Source organism: Oncorhynchus mykiss, chromosome 12 (genome assembly GCF_057628025.1).
Source record: "Oncorhynchus mykiss isolate SJ-2025 chromosome 12, ASM5762802v1, whole genome shotgun sequence".
In the NCBI taxonomy this organism is placed as follows: Eukaryota; Metazoa; Chordata; class Actinopteri; order Salmoniformes; family Salmonidae; genus Oncorhynchus; species Oncorhynchus mykiss.
In genome coordinates, this window is record NC_143033.1 from 92,967,354 (window position 1) to 92,984,586 (window position 17,233).

Here is a 17,233-nt window from a genome sequence, read left to right on the forward strand (position 1 = left end):
TTCGGGACTAGAATTTATTTTATTTCCGGTACTTCTGTCAAATGTGTCTCATTGATCAAGTCTGTCTATCAGCGCAGCCAATGTCCACCTTATAGTGCGAGTGCACCGTGCCTGCTCCACTTAGCCTGTACTGGGAGTCTGGGCTACATCATGTTAGTTCCACTTAGCCTGTACTGGGAGTCTGGGCTGTATCATGTTAGCTCCACTTAGCCTGTACTGGGAGTCTGGGCTGTATCATGTTAGCTCCACTTAGCCTGTACTGGGAGTCTGGGCTGTATCATGTTAGCTCCACTTAGCCTGTACTGGGAGTCTGGGCTGTATCATGTTAGTTCCCCACTCATACTGTACTGGGAGTCTGGGCTACATCATGTTAGTTCCCCACTCATACTGCACTGGGAGTCTGGGCTGTATCATGTTAGCTCCACTTAGCCTGTACTGGGAGTCTGGGCTACATCATGTTAGTTCCCCACTCATACTGCACTGGGAGTCTGGGCTACATCATGTTAGCTCCACACTCATACTGTACTGGGAGTCTGGGCTACATCATGTTAGCTCCACTTAGCCTGTACTGGGAGTCTGGGCTGTATCATGTTAGCTCCACACTCATACTGTACTGGGAGTCTGGGCTACATCATGTTAGCTCCACTTAGCCTGTACTGGGAGTCTGGGCTACATCATGTTAGTTCCCCACTCATACTGTACTGGGAGTCTGGGCTGTATCATGTTAGCTCCACACTCATGCTGCACTGGGAGTCTGGGCTACATCATGTTAGCTCCACACTCATGCTGTACTGGGAGTCTGGGCTACATCATGTTAGCTACACACTCATACTGTACTGAGAGTATGGGCTGTATCATGTTAGCTACACACTCATACTGTACTGGGAGTCTGGGCTACATCATGTTAGCTACACACTCATGCTGTACTGTGAGTCTGGGCTGTATCATGTTAGCTACACACTCATACTGTACTGGGAGTCTGGGCTACATCATGTTAGCTACACACTCATGCTGTACTGGGAGTCTGGGCTGTATCATGTTAGCTACACACTCATACTGTACTGGGAGTCTGGGCTACATCATGTTAGCTACACACTCATACTGCACTGGGAGTCTGGGCTACATCATGTTAGCTCCACACTCATGCTGCACTGGGAGTCTGGGCTACATCATGTTAGCTCCACACTCATACTGCACTGGGAGTCTGGGCTGTATCATGTTAGCTCCACACTCATGCTGCACTGGGAGTCTGGGCTGTATCATGTTAGCTCCACACTCATGCTGCACTGGGAGTCTGGGCTACATCATGTTAGCTCCACACTCATGCTGCACTGGGAGTCTGGGCTACATCATGTTAGCTCCACACTCATACTGCACTGGGAGTCTGGGCTGTATCATGTTAGCTCCACACTCATGCTGCACTGGGAGTCTGGGCTGTATCATGTTAGCTCCACACTCATACTGTACTGGGAGTCTGGGCTACATCATGTTAGCTCCACACTCATGCTGCACTGGGAGTCTGGGCTACATCATGTTAGCTCCACACTCATGCTGCACTGGGAGTCTGGGCTGTATCATGTTAGCTCCACACTCATGCTGCACTGGGAGTCTGGGCTACATCATGTTAGCTCCACACTCATGCTGCACTGGGAGTCTGGGCTACATCATGTTAGCTCCACACTCATACTGCACTGGGAGTCTGGGCTGTATCATGTTAGCTCCACACTCATGCTGCACTGGGAGTCTGGGCTGTATCATGTTAGCTCCACACTCATACTGTACTGGGAGTCTGGGCTACATCATGTTAGCTCCACACTCATGCTGCACTGGGAGTCTGGGCTACATCATGTTAGCTCCACACTCATGCTGCACAGAAGTTAACACACTTGAATGATGCAGCACTTTACAATGCAAGAAGATACCAGTCGCTTTGTAGGCTAACGTTTCTTGCTAGCTTACAGCTGAAGCTACAGTGGTTCCTCCTTTAAAGGTTGCGTCATACTGCAGCATACCTTGCAGGCTGATGCAGAATTCTGTGCTACGTTATTTAATTGTCAGCCAGTTTTACCGTTAATGCAAGTTAGTGTTAGTTTGACCACCAGAGGGCATCTTTGAGAAGCATTTGATAGTCTTCAATATTGGCATTACTAGAGAATTTAAAACCTTTTCTGTAAGAGCATAGTGTATGGGATTGTTTTTAAGAAATTTACCGTAATTAATTTGATTAATATTATGGTGTTTCTATTCCAAGAAAAATGAAACCCTCAGGGTTTCCGTTAGGATGGAATGGAAAATATGGCGCTGTACAGCGTGACAGTCAGGAGTAGGCTACAGTACTAAGAGCATAAGAGGATTGGAGGATTCTAAATTAATATCTAAGGGGCATAACATTTCCTCACCCTAATTGTAGTGTAACCAATACCCAAACGGAGATTCAGTGAAAATAAAAAATCTCATTAATTTGTCAAGACCAGTCCCCGTGTTGTTTCATAGCAACGCGAAAGGATGCTGAAATAGCTATAGCTTCAAATCCTATTGCTTCTATCTTCAATATACTTTTAAAAATAAATAAGGACGGAACGGAAAATATGCCGCTGTACAACGTGACAGTCTACAGTAAGCTACAGTACTAGGCTATTCAACTAAAGAATCCCAGTGTCGTGCTGGCACACGGGAGTCCGGGGTTCAATTCCCTGACTGGGAGGAAGGAGCAGGCTGTCCTTGTAAATAAGAATTTGTTCTTTAACTGACTTGCCTAGTTAAATAAAGGTTACACTAAAAGCACAACATTTGCACACCCTAATTCTATAATTGTAGTCTTCTAACCAGTACCGAAACAAAATGTATCAAGACCGGTCCCTATGCTCGTCTCAGAGCAGCGCAAAATGGTGCTAAAATAGTTGGAGGCTATTGCTTCAAATCCTATTGCTTTTAACTTCATTATGCTCTTTAAATAAACAAGACCTACACCACTTTTAACAGCACATTACTCAACACTAGTGAGACTCATGTCTCCTATAGTATGCCTACAGTATATTGAAAAATATGATGTGACTCTCCGCCAATAATTACATATTGGGGGATTCTAAATTAATTAATTAATTAATTGAAACCTAAAGCCGCCTCATGGATCTCCCGGTGGCGGCCGGCACGGGTATCAAACCTGCATCTGTAGCAACGCATTTTGCACTGCGATGCAGTGTCTTAGACAGCTGCGCCACTCAGTAGGCCCAAACGAAAGTGAGCGATTTGTTATCTGAATAAAGGCCCTCCAAATTTTTCGTGCCATTATTAGTTACATTGTTTTAGTTTGAACGTGCAGACTGGCACTAAGAAGAGTGGGATTGTTTCCCTAGTCAGCGCCATTATTAGTGCAATGCCGCTTAAAGTGTTGCTCTGTGCTACCCAGTGGGGCGGGGTGGGGGTCCACCCTCCCTTCCCTTCCTCCTCCTCCCTTCCCCATGGGCTAGGTCCGTCTTCTGTGCGTGGCTCTACAACCCATCCTGTGCCCCCTGCCCTCGTGCCATGAACCTTGCGCGCCCACCGCTATTTCAGTGGATACAGCTGGAGAACTGCAAGGCAATCCCATTGTGCGCCACTCGGTAGCCATGACCAATATAAACTCAGCAAAAAAAGAAACGTCCTCTCACTGTCAACTGCATTTTATTTTCAGCAAACTTAACATATGTAAATATTTGTATGAACATAAGATTCAACAACTGAGACATAAACTGAACAAGTTCCACAGACATGTGACTAACAGAAATAGAATGTGTCCCTAAACAAAGGGGGGGTCAAAATCAAAAGTAACAGTCAGTATCTGGTGTGGCCATCAGCTGCATTAAAAACTGCAGTGCATCTCCTCCTCATGGACTGCACCACATTTGCCAGTTCTTGCTGTGAGATGTTACTCCACTCTTCCACCAAGGCACCTGCAAGTTTCCTGACATTTCTGGGGGGAATGGCCCTAGCCCTCACCCTCAGATCCAACAGGTCCCAGACGTGCTCAATGGGATTGAGATCCGGGCTCTTCGCTGGCCATGGCAGAACACTGACATTCCTGTCTTGCAGGAAATCACGCACAGAACTAAGAGTACGGCTGATGAGCCTGCAGGAAGGGTACCACATGAGGGAGGAGGATGTCTTCCCTGTAACGCACAGCGTTGAGATTGCCTGCAATGACAACAAGCTCAGTCTAAGGATGCTGTGACTCACCGCCCCAGACCATGACGGACCCTCCACCTCCAAATCGATCCCGCTCCAGAGTACAGGCCTCAGTGTAATGCTCATTCCTTCGACGATAAACGCAAATCCGACCATCATCTCTGGTGAGACAAAACCGTGACTCGTCAGTGAAGAGCACTTTTTGCCAGTCCTGTCTGGTCCAGCGACGGGGCGTTTGTGCTCATAGGCGACATTGTTGACTGATGATGTCTGGTGAGGACCTACCTTACAACAGGCCTACAAGCCCTCAGTCCAGCCTCTCAGCCTATTGCGGACAGTCTGAGCACTGATGGAGGGATTGTGAGTTCCTGGTGTAACTTGTTGTTGTCGTCATCCTGTACCTGTCCCACAGGTGTGATGTTTGGATGTACCGATCCTGTGCAGGTGTTGTTACACGTGGTCTGCCACTGCGAGGATGATCCGCAGTCCGTCCTGTCTCCCTGTAGTGCCGTCTTAGGCGTCTCACAGTACGGACATTGCAATTTATTACCCTGACCACATCTGCAGTCCTCATGCCTCCTTGCAGCATGCCTAAGGCACGTTCACTCAGATGAGCAGGGACCCTGGGCATCTTTCTTTTGGTGTTTTTCAGAGTCGGCACACTAAAGAGGCCTTTCTACTAAGTTTTCATAACTGTGACCTTTAGTTGCCTACCGTCTGTAAGCTGTTAGTGTCTTAACTACCACAGGTGCGTGTTCATTAATTGTTTATGGTTCATTGAACAAGCACGGAAAACAGTGTTTAAACCCTTTACAATGAAGATCTGTGAAGTTATCTGGATTTTACAAATTATCTTTGAAAGACAGGGTCCTGAAAACGGGACATTTATTTTTTTGCTGAGTTTATATTGTCCTGCTAATAACAGGGTTAATGATATATCTGTGAGAATATAACTTTGTAACTTTGCCTTGTGCTGGTCTGGAGAAATGCAGTAGTGATGCAGGGTACCGTACTAAACCACAAATAACCTCTAAGTCCCGCAGCATCATCACAAAACCTTTAGTGGAGCAACTACTGGAACATCTATTCACTACCCTAGTTCTTTGTTTGTGATAATATGCAAACTATAAAGCAAAATATGCTGATTACAAAGATTGCCAACCAAACTTTATTAATTCACTTATTCGGTCTCTCCAAAATATTCTGTTGCCTCTGCGAACTGACTGTGTGTGCATGTGAATATGGCTTTGACTGGCCTCCCCCCTCTTGCCTCATGAATGATGTCATTACTGGTTAAAAGTGCACACTTTTATAAAATAACTTACTTCTATGCAAATTTTGTTGATCAGTACAAGAAAATAAGGCCCAAATAGAAGGGTAACTGATCATTTGTCTTCTGTAGCCCCATGAAAATCAGCCAACATGCATGCAAACACTATTGAATATGCATTCACCTATATTGTGAATAGGCCTAGGCCACATGATTTACCCAGATTATCAATAGAGATACAAAAATAAAAACTTGCACCCCTTGGGGTACCGAGGACCGAGTTTGGGAAACGCTGGATTATGCATACATGGCTGTCTCTGAAAAATGTTAAACTCTAAAGATGCCCAACAGAGCAGTAGCTGAGTTTATCTGTCTGGATCCAGTGTCATTCTGGGACTTTGGCTAACATGTCTTCTTTTTTTGACGTGACTGAATCAAGTATTTTGATACTAAACCTGGTATCTGTATTGAAGTCAAAATTCTGGTATCGTGACAACACTACCGCCCAAGTTTTTTTCTCTTCTGTGTCCAAACAGTAAAAAAAAATATAGATATTTGCAAATAATTTTTGGAATGGAAAAACCTTTTCAGTGTAAACTTAAACAAAATGTGAGGTATACCCAAAAGATAATGGACCTATGGAACAAAATAAAAGCTAGACAGTCAGGGAGAATCTAAAATGTAAAAATGATGCCTTCAGGAGTATGTTTGTTATGGCATGAGTTCCCCATTGACTTTGTTATAATGTTGAGTCACTCCGATTAGCGTAAACCATGGCAAAATGTGTAGAATTGCAGGAAATGTGCTTTAAAATAGATTTTTTGTCTCTAAACGTCATGGCTAAATGTGTAGAATTGCAGAAGATTGGCATTAAAACGGTTCCATTTTGTCACTGCGGCCAATAGGAGGGCCTCTAAATGTTTTGTTTGGCCACGCCCACCACCTAAGCCCCATTTTGATCCAGAAAAAACTGGAGTGTGTGTAGTGTTTCAAACGTTCAGTGATTCAGCAGGTCAGATATTTGATAGTTTGTAGTCTAGATACATTTCCTGTTAAGATTTCATGTTTGTCCTTCATTTCCTTTTTCTGAAAATGTAACATTTTTGGCACTTGTTTTTCTTGTTTGCTGGTTAGAGGGAGTCTCTGAAAGAGTTCTGTTGTGTGTTAGTACTGTCTGAAGAGCTTTGAGTTGTGCTGACCAGAGCTATTTCCTGTAATGGTGGAGCGATGAAGACCTGGCAGGGCCTGAGTGGGACTGATCTGGCACAGATAAAGACGGGGAGCAGGGTAGAGAAGGAAAGAGGGAGAGAAGGAGAAATAATTGGTGAGAGGGGAGAGAGTGCAGGTCAGAGAGGTGGACTGAGAGTTGTTTTTATTTATTTTTAGTGGTATTGTGTGTTGTCCTGTAAACTCTTGCAATGTTATGCCTCTTGGCCAGGTCGTTATTGTAAATGACAATTGTTTCTCAATTGACTTATCTGGTTAAATAAAGAAGTTATAGAGAGTTGAAGAGAGCGAAGTGGGGGGGTGGAGAGCAAGGAAATCTAAGTGAAATGAGAGAGCGAGAGGCCCAGGCCTGTGGGCTGGGTGACTCATGCCTTACGGTAAAAGCTCATGATTCACTTCACTCCTTTGGCAGACTTCTCTGCTCACTCGCGCGCTCTCTGTCTCTCTTTCTCTGGGCTGCTGGGATAGGCCAGGGAGACACTGTAGGGCCGCAAGATGGTGCTGGACCAGCATACAGCTCTATCTCCTCTGACACGCTACACTACAGTACAGACACGTAGCATACAGAGTCGTACAGCTCCTACGCAGCTCCCACCCGCTCTCTCTTTAATCTTTCTGGCGCAGGCGTTCCACTAGCGACCCACATCGACAAAATCCGCTGAAATTGCAGAGCGCCAAATTCAACATACAGATATAGTCATAATAAACATTCATAAAAAATACAAGTGTTACACATTGGCTTAAAGATGAACTTCTTGTTAACCTCTCTGGGATATGTGGGATGCTAGGGTCCCACCTGGCCAAACGCCAGGGAAAATGTAGAGTGCCAAATTCAAATAAATTACTATAAAAATCAAACGTTCATTAAATCAGACATGCAAGACACCAAATTAAAGCTACACGTGTTGTGAATCCAGCCAACATGTCAGATTTCAAAAAGGCTTTTCGGCGAAAGCAAACGATGCTATTATGTGAGGATAGCAACTCGATACTAATATTTTACAACCAAGTAAAGGAATTACAAAAGTCAGAAATAGCGAAAAAACGAATCACTTGCCTTTGAAGGTCTTCATATGGTTGCAGTCACAAGAGTCCCAGCTACACAATGAATATTTGTTTTGTTCGATAAAGTCCCTCTTTATATCCCAAAAACTCTGTTTTGTTGGTGCGTTTTGTTCGATAAAGTCCCTCTTTATATCCCAAAAACTCTGTTTTGTTGGTGCGTTTTGTTCGATAAAGTCCCTCTTTATATCCCAAAAACTCTGTTTTGTTGGTGCGTTTTGTTCGATAAAGTCCCTCTTTATATCCCAAAAACTCTGTTTTGTTGGTGCGTTTTGTTTGATAAAGTCCCTCTTTATATCCCAAAAACTCTGTTTTGTTGGTGCGTTTTGTTCGATAAAGCCCCTCTTTATATCCCAAAAACTCTGTTTTGTTGGTGCGTTTTGTTCGATAAAGCCCCTCTTTATATCCCAAAAACTCTGTTTTGTTGGTGCGTTTTGTTCGATAAAGTTCCTCTATATCCCAAAAACTCTGTTTTGTTGGTGCGTTTTGTTCGATAAAGTCCCTCTATATCCCAAAAACTCTGTTTTGTTGGTGCGTTTTGTTCGATAAAGCCCCTCTTTATATCCCAAAAACTCTGTTTTGTTGGTGCGTTTTGTTCAGTAATCCACTGGCTCCGAGGAGGTCAAAACATGCAGACGAATACATCCTAATTGTACCGGTAAAGTTCCTCAACATGTCAAACGAAGTTTATAATTTATCCTCATGTTGTCAATTGTCTAAATAATCAATAATATTTCAACCGGACAATAGCGTATTTTTATTTTCCCTTTATTGAACTAGGCAAGTCCGTTAAGAACAAATTCTTACTTTCAATGACGGCCCAGGAACAGTGGGTTAAGTTTCCCCCATCCCTCCCGCATTGTTTTGTTGTCTGAGTAAATTAAGAGGACTCGATGTACAGTACTTTTGAAAGATGAGACATTAAGGATTATAATAAATACCACTGATGTCATACAAGCAAGCCAAACACCTGGGAGTCCAAATGTGCACTTCACACTTCCATATCATAAAATGAATGGAATATACAGTGTCAACACATTTCCATGTCCATGTCAGTGTCAACATTTATGATGGCTGTATTTGATGTACAGTTACAAGATGACCTGGTGTTTTACCCTGGGTTATCCTGAACACAATGAGCCTGTGTTTGTTGTATTGTGGACAACATTTATGATGGCTGTATTTGATGTACAGTTACAAGATGACCTGGTGTTTTACCCTGGGTTATCCTGAACACAATGAGCCTGTGTTTGTTGTATTGTGGACAACATTTGCCACAGACCACGCATCTGAATGCACTTATGTTCACCAACATTATGAACTGCCTTGGATCACGTAAACAACAACTGTAATTGTGTGATGGCAGGGATGCAGGCCTGTATTCCAAACAAAACACCAAGTGTGCTTGTTCCTCAACAGCACAGCTAGGAGAGCTAAAAACAAAATGCACCTTTTTGTTGAAGACTCTTCTTTCAGTCATAAAAGTGCATTGAAATGACTTACTGTGCAGGCTTTAGAGAGGTGTTGGTCCTCTCACTCAAACCTTTTTTGTCTTATGTTGCACCTACCCCAAATTATTACACATTTATTTTTATTTTATTTTACCTTTATTAAACCAGGCAAGTCAGTGGGATAACTGCCTGTTCAGGGGCAGAACGACCTTGTCAGCTCGGGGATTTGAACTTGCAACCTTCCGGTTACTAGTCCAACGCTCTAACCACTAGGCTACCCTGCCACCCCAAATGCATCAGAAAGAACAGTCACTGTAAAATGCACATAAATACGTCTGTGACGGCAATTGAATAACCCTGTAACTGACAGTTATGGATGAAATATATAAAATCAATAACAGTCAACCATGGAAATAGGCATACAATCATTTTGGGGGGGAAATATTTAAGATGAACTATAAGGTAGATCAACTTGGCTTAATAGCGGGAGTATTTACTAATGACTATAAGCAATTGTTTTGCTGACTTAGTCTATTAAAGTGTCTACGTCTCCTCTTTCCAACAGTTGTTTGATGCTTCAGCAGCTCAACCTCTCGATGCACCGGGGTGTAGAAGCGCTGGTGTTCTAGCCTACACTGCACCTTATCATTCCCTGCTAGTAGATGAATAACTCTTATCTTTTTAAAAAGGTTGGATGTGTCTGACTATTTATTCATTATTCAACAGCAGTCGACAAGGTTGTTCTGGCTCTGAGGCCTATAATGTGCCCGTCCTCTCCAACCTGACATGGTATAATTTGATACAGAATCGTTTCTTAATTTTATAGACTAATCAACGCTGATAAATAGGCTATGGACATTTAGCCTTTTTATTTGCTGCTATTTTAATGATAGTATGACAATCACATCTGTTTCTCCTCTTCATACGTTCCTTGCCAATTCATGATCTTATAGCCTACTTTCAGAAAGCCTATGGTAGGCCTAGGGGTTTTTATATGTTTTAAGGAAGGGAGAAATATTTGCTCTTGACTGACATACTGGTGGCTTTGATTGACGGGTCCTTTTACAGTGGTGTGTGTGAGTTCGCTGATTCTCTCTCTCTACTGGCCTATATGTCCACTCAGAAAGTTTGCTGAAGTAGCCTGTCTGGAATCCATCTAATAAGAATCATATGCTCCTGTCATGATTTATTCTTGTAAAAGGCCTATTTTCAGTCGCTTAGCCTACATTATTTCTCTCATTGTGGGGGTCTTCTCTTAATATTTATAAGTAATAACCTAAATAATAATAATGAAATGCCATGATTATAGTGAAGTGTATTGGGTTGTTCCAAATATGTTTATTAATTAAGAAGCATATCCATGTACAAATAGAATTGTGACCTCCCCTTTTTACATAGGGCTTTTTAGGTCTAAGACAACAGTAACATTGAAACAAAATGGACACACAAACCAGTGTATCGTAGTGTATCAAAACACTGAAATTTGCACATTTCTTTTGATTCTGATAGCCTGTGTGTTAAATTGTCACATTTTGGTATTGACAATCTGACATTTCTTAATTGGAATACTAGACTTAATTTAGAGGTAATAATAACTTGAATAATAATAATAATTGAAATGCTATTGATGATAGTGTAATGGTAATAGTGAAGTCTATGCTCTAATCCTGGTTGACTTGGCAAATGACCCTAACCTCAACTTCCAACACCGTCACAGCCCCTACACACAATCAATGGTGTTATGTTTGGATTCGGAAAGTATTCCTACTCTTGATTTTTCCCACATTTTGTTACGTTCCAACCTTATTCTAAAATTTATTAAATAAAAAAAAATCATCAATACCCCATAATGACAAAACTAAAACAGGTTTCAAAGAAATTTCTGAAAATGTATTAAAAATAAATAGATACCTTATAAGTACAGTGCATATCAGAGAGAACAAGGTTGAAGGAATTGTCTGTAGAGCTCCGAGACAGGATTGTGTCGAGGCACAGATCTGGGGAAGGGTACCAAAACATTTCTTTAGCATTTGAAGTTCCCCAATAACACAGTGGCCTCCTCATTATTGAATTGAAGAAGTTTGGAACCACCAAGACACTTCCTAGAGCTGGCCGCCCGGCCAATCTGAGCAATCGGGGGAGAAGGGCCTTTGTCAGGGAAGTGACCAAGAACCAGATGGTCACTCTGACAGAGCTCCAGAGATCCTCTGTGGAAATGGGAGAACCACCCAGAAGGACAACCATCTCTGCAGCACTCCACCAATTAGACCTTTATGATAGAGGAGCCAGACGGAAGCCACTCAGTAAAAGGCACATGACAGCCGGCTTGGAGTTTGCCAGAAGGTGCCTAAAGGACTCTGACCATGAGAAACTAGACTCTCTGGTCTGATGAAACCAAGCTGATGCAAAGCGTCACGTCTGGAGGAAACCTGGCACCATCTCTACGGTGAAGCATGGTGGTGGCAGAATCATGCTTTGGGGATGTTTTTCAGCGGCAGGGACTTAGAGACTAGTCAGGATCGAAGGAAAGATGAACGGAGAAAAGTACAATGATCCTTGACGAAAACCTGCTCCAGAGCGCTCAGGACCTCAGACTGGTTCACCTTCCAACAGGACAACAACCCTAAGCACACAACCAAGACAATACAGGAGTGGCTTCGGGACAAGTCTCTGAATGTCCTTGAGTGGCCCAGCCACACCCCGGACTTGAACCCGACCGAACATCTCTGGAGTAGAGGTCGACCGATTTATGATTTTTCAATGCCGATACCGATTATTGGGGGACCAAAAAAAGCCGATACCGATTAATCGGACAATTTATTTCTTTATTTGTAATAATGACAATTACAACAATACTGAATGAACACTTATTTTAACTTAATATAATAGATCAATAAAATCAATTTAGCCTCAAATAAATAATGAGACATGTTCAATTTGGTTTTAATAATGCAATAACAAAAAGTGTTGGAGAAGAAAGTAAAAGTGCAATATGTGCCATGTAAGAAAGCCAACGTTTAAGTTCCTTGCTCAGAACATGAGAACATATGAAAGCTGGTGGTTCCTTTTAACATGAGTCAATATTCCCAGGTAAGAGGTTTTAGGTTGTAGTTATTATAGGACTATTTCTCTCTATACCATTTGTATTTCATATACCTTTGATTATTGGATGTTCTTATAGGCACTTTATTATTGCCAGTGTAACACTATAGCTTCCGTCTCTGATCCTCGCACGTACCTGGGCTCGAACCAGGAACACATTGACAACAGCCATCCTCCAAGCATCGTTACCCATGCAGAGCAAGGGGAATAACTACTCCAAGTCTCAGAGCGAGTGACGTTTGAAAAGCTATTAGCGCGCACCCCGCTAACTAGCTAGCCATTTCACATTGGTTACACCAGCCTAATCTCGGGAGTTGATAGGCTTGAAGTCATAAACAGCGCAATGATTGAAGCATTGCGAAGAGCTGCTGGCAAAACCCACAAAAGTGCTGTTTGAATGAATGCTTACAAGCGTGCTGGTGCCTACCATCGCTCAGTCAGACTGCTCTATCAAATCATAGACTTGATTATAACATAATAACACACAGAAATACGAGCCTTAGGTCATTAATATGGCCAAATCCGGAAACTATTATCTCAAAAACAAGACGTTTATTCTTTCAGTGAAATACGGAACCGTTACGTATTTTATCTAACGGGTGGCATCCATAAGTCTAAATATTGCTGTTACATTGCACAACCTTCAATGTTATGTCATAATTACGTAAAATTCTGGCAAATTAGGTGGCCCAAACTGTTGCATATACCCTGACTCTGCGTGCAATGAATGCAAGAGAATTGACACAATTTCACCTGGTTAATATTGCCTGCTAACCTGGATTTCTTTTAGCTAAATATGCAGGTTTAAAAATATATACTTCTGTGTATTGATTTTAAGAAAGGCATTGATGTTTATGGTTAGGTACACATAGGAGCTAGAACAGTCCTTTTTCGTGAATACGCACCGCATCGATTATATGCAACGCAGGACACGCTAGATAAACTAGTAATATCAACCATGTGTAGTTAACTAGTGATTATGATTGATTGATTTTTTTTTTATAAGATAAGTTTAATGGTAGCTAGCAACTTACCTTGGCTTACTGCATTCGCGTAACAGGCAGGCTCCTCGTGGAGTGCAATGAGGCAGGTGGTTAGAGCGTTGGACTAGGTAACTGTAAGGTTGCAAGATTGAATCCCCGAGCTGACAAGGTAAAAATCTGTCGTTCTGCCCCTGAACAAGGCAGTTAACCCACCATTCCTAGGCCGTCATTGAAAATTAGAATGTGTTCTTAACTGACTTGCCTAGTTAAATAAAGATTAAATAAAGGTGTAAACATTTTTAATAAAACTTGGCCAAATCGGTGTCCATAAATACAGATTTCCAATTGTTATGAAAACTTGAAATCGGCCCTTATTAATCGGGCATTTTGATTAATTGGTCAACCTCTACTTTGGGGAGACCTAAAAATAGCTGTGCAGCAAAACTCCCCATCCAACCTGACAGAGCTTGAGAGGATCTGCAGAGAAGAATGGGAGAAACTCACCAAATACATGTGTGCCAAGCTTGTAGCATCATACCCAAGAAGACTCGAGGCCATAACCACTGCCAAAGGTGCTTCAACAAAGTCCTGAGTAAAGGGTCTGAATACGAACACTACCGTTCAAACGTTTGGGGTCACTTAGAAATGTCCTTAGACTGATGAGTTTCAGAAGAAGGGTCTTTGTTTCTAGCCATTTTGAGCCTGTAATCGAACCCACAAATTCTGATGCTCCAGATTCTCAACTAGTCTAAAGAAGGCCAGTTGTATTGCTTCTTTAATCAGAACAACAGTTTTCAGCTGTGCTAACAATTTCAAAAGGGTTTTCTAATGATCAATTAGCATTTTAAAATGATAAACTTGGATTAGCTAACACAATGTGCCATTGGAACACAGGAGTGATGGTTGCTGATATTGGGCCTCTATACGCCTATGTTTCCGGCAACAATGGTCATTTGCAACATTAACAACATCTACACTGTATTTCTGATAAATTTGATGTTATTTTAATGGACAAATGTGCTTTTCTTTCAAAAACAAGTACATTTCTAAGTGACCCCAAACTTCTGAACGGTAGTGAATTTAAATGTGATATTTCAGTTTTCACTTTTTTTTATAAATTATCAAAAATGTTAAAAATAATAATAATAATAAATAAAATAAAAATTGCTTGGTCATTATAGGGTATTGTCTGTAGATTGATGAGGGAAAAAACTATTTATTCAATTTTAGAAAAGGCTGAATGTAATAAAATCGAGGTATCTTAATTTGAGGATGTTTGTTACAGCAGGAAAATAGTCTTGCAGCAACAGGAAATATGGATTATAATTAATGCACATTTTCGTAGCGGTTGATCTGTTGTCCTGCAACAGGGTGATCAAATTGAGATCCTACATCTGTAGTTGGCTTTTATGAGGGCGTTTTGCATTGCTTTTTAAAGTATGGCTGTGTCCTGATAACAGCACTCAAAGAAGTGTTACCTTTACATATTTTAGCAGTAGGGTTGTTGTGCATTAACGCCTATGCACTAAGCTCCATCCCAATGATACTCAATACAATTCTACAGTGTAGGAGTCATCTACCAGATTCTTATTTTATCAAGAGCAAGCTGAAACAACTGCATAACACTGGAAGCTGTAGGACCCCAGCGATAGGCTGCCATCCTAGAGTCTGTCTGTTGGTGTCTCCTCTCGTTGAGCTGAGGACCCAACTTGCCTTTTCTGTGGCCCAATGGCCGCCAGTGGTGTCGCCAGATTTACGTCACGACGTCTACACACACAACAGGAGAACAGGGACACAGTGGAGGTTGTTGTGTAAGACCTTATCTGTCTTCCCTCACACTGCCCCCTCCCCTCTGCCCGTCTAAATGTTTTGTAACCGTACAGTGACGGGCTACACACACACACACACACACACACACACACTACTTGCATGGTGGTTACTTTATTATTAGAAGGCCTGTGCCACCTGGGGCTTAGTCAATAGTCCTTTGTCTCAGCACTATTCTTCAGATTTCTATCTATAGATTGTACTCCACTGAATCTATTAGAACAGGTATGGTCAACAATACAAGACTCAGTGGCCTTGAACAAACTGAGACAAACATCCAGCTATATCTCTACTTCATAGTAGTCAAAGCAATACAAGGACGTCCCTGCTGTATGTAATGCTGCCATTTTCTACTATCAGTTATTTACCCACATTACAGTTTGTTGTGGTAATCTCCGTGTTTGCATGGCCTGCTTTGTTTTCGTCTCAGACCCAATGTTTGTTGCTCTTCTATAATCAAGATGATGTTGAATAAAGTCTGCCACTCGAAGTTGCAGCTTTTCTGGGTTACATCTGTTTATAGCGTACTGGGCTTGTGCCTTACTCAGGGTGAGTGTGTTGACAGGACAGCACACAATTCAGTTGAACATGTTTTCATCTAATATTGTTTCTCTATGGGCCAATAGTCATCAGACTGTAGGCTAATCATGGGAATGGTAGAGGAGGTTTGATGGTGGGGGTGCAGCAGTGTGTGTGTATGGTAAGTAATAGTGTGTGTCTGGTTGGAAGGATTGAAAGAGCAGCCGTCTTTCTCTCTACAAGCCTCTCCTCTCCTGCCCCCGGGGGTCTTCATTATGCCTGGACCAACCCAGCTGAGATCTGACTAACACATCCATCTCTTCTTCACTCTCTCTTCCACTTTTTCTCATTCTCTGTGCTGACTGTGACTATCCAGCTCTCCTCCTGCTCTCACTTTCTTTCACACTCTCTTCCTCTCCTTATCTCCCTCACCTTCACACTCTCTTCCTTATCTCCCTCACCTTCACACTCTCTTCCTCTCCTCATCTCCCTCACTTTCACACTCTCACCCTACAAACCCAACTTGTTGAAACATAATGAAAGGAAAAACTACTAAACAAAAACCTTATCAACAGCAATGTCTAGGCTGAGATTGCAATTCACCATCCGTCCGCGTTTCTGGGAAACGGCAGCGAGGTAGTGGATTGGAGGTTTGGGTAAGTGCCATCCAGACAGTTTACATGAAGGGCATTATTTATACACAAAGCACCAATCAGAGAGTCTTTGATGACCTCACTGCACGTTGACACACACCACACACACAGTGGAAAAGGCTGGGGCCTGGGTTTCCACATAAGGAACCACTGTTCTTCTGGTGGGACTTGGACGTATTGTGTGTTGGAGCAGTAGAGGTTCGTTTGTAAACAATACCCACCTTCAGTTAGTTTAGGAGCTGCTGCTGTTACTGCTTCTCTTTTGCAAGCCTCTAGCTAGCGCCCGATAGCGGCCTGCCTCTAGCTAGCGCCCGATAGCGGCCTGCCTCTAGCTAGCGCCCGGTAGCGGCCTGCCTCTAGCTAGCGCCCGGTAGCGGCCTGCCTCTAGCTAGCGCCCGGTAGCGGCCTGCCTCTAGCTAGCGCCCGATAGCGGCCTGCCTCTAGCTAGCGCCCGGTAGCGGCCTGCCTCTAGCTAGCGCCCGATAGCGGCCTGCCTCTAGCTAGCGCCCGATAGCAGCCTGCCTCTAGCTAGCGCCCGATAGCGGCCTGCCTCTAGCTAGCGCCCGATAGCGGCCTGCCTCTAGCTAGCGCCCGGTAGCGGCCTGCCTCTAGCTAGCGCCCGGTAGCGGCCTGCCTCTAGCTAGCGCCCGGTAGCGGCCTGCCCCTCCTCCTCTGTTTAGCTCTCTTTTTCTCTAACCCCTCCTCTCTGCTGTCTCTCTACCTAATTTTCTCTCTTCTTCTCCCTGTCTTTGCCATGCTTTCCCTTTCCTCCCCTCCCTCCCTCTATCTCTCTCTCCCTCCCTCCCTCCCTCTATCTCTCTCCTCCCTCCCTCTATCTCTCTCTCCCTCACTCCGTCACTCCAGACCTCACTGTGTAAAGACAGACGTTTAGCTCTTCTTGGCCTCCTGCCCACCTCCATGTGAGCTTCATTTCATGTGTTTATGCTGTTTTCCATGCAGCCGTTGAAGTGGTAG

The 17,233-nt window shown here is 43.1% G+C and overlaps 1 protein-coding gene across 12 annotated transcripts in view; it reads left to right on the forward strand.

Annotated features, from left to right (window-relative positions):
- The window catches only part of LOC110486907 (trinucleotide repeat-containing gene 6C protein), a 77,932-nt gene that overhangs the window by 34,698 nt on the left and 26,001 nt on the right, over positions 1–17,233 (forward strand). The gene's annotated exons all lie outside the window — the stretch shown is intronic.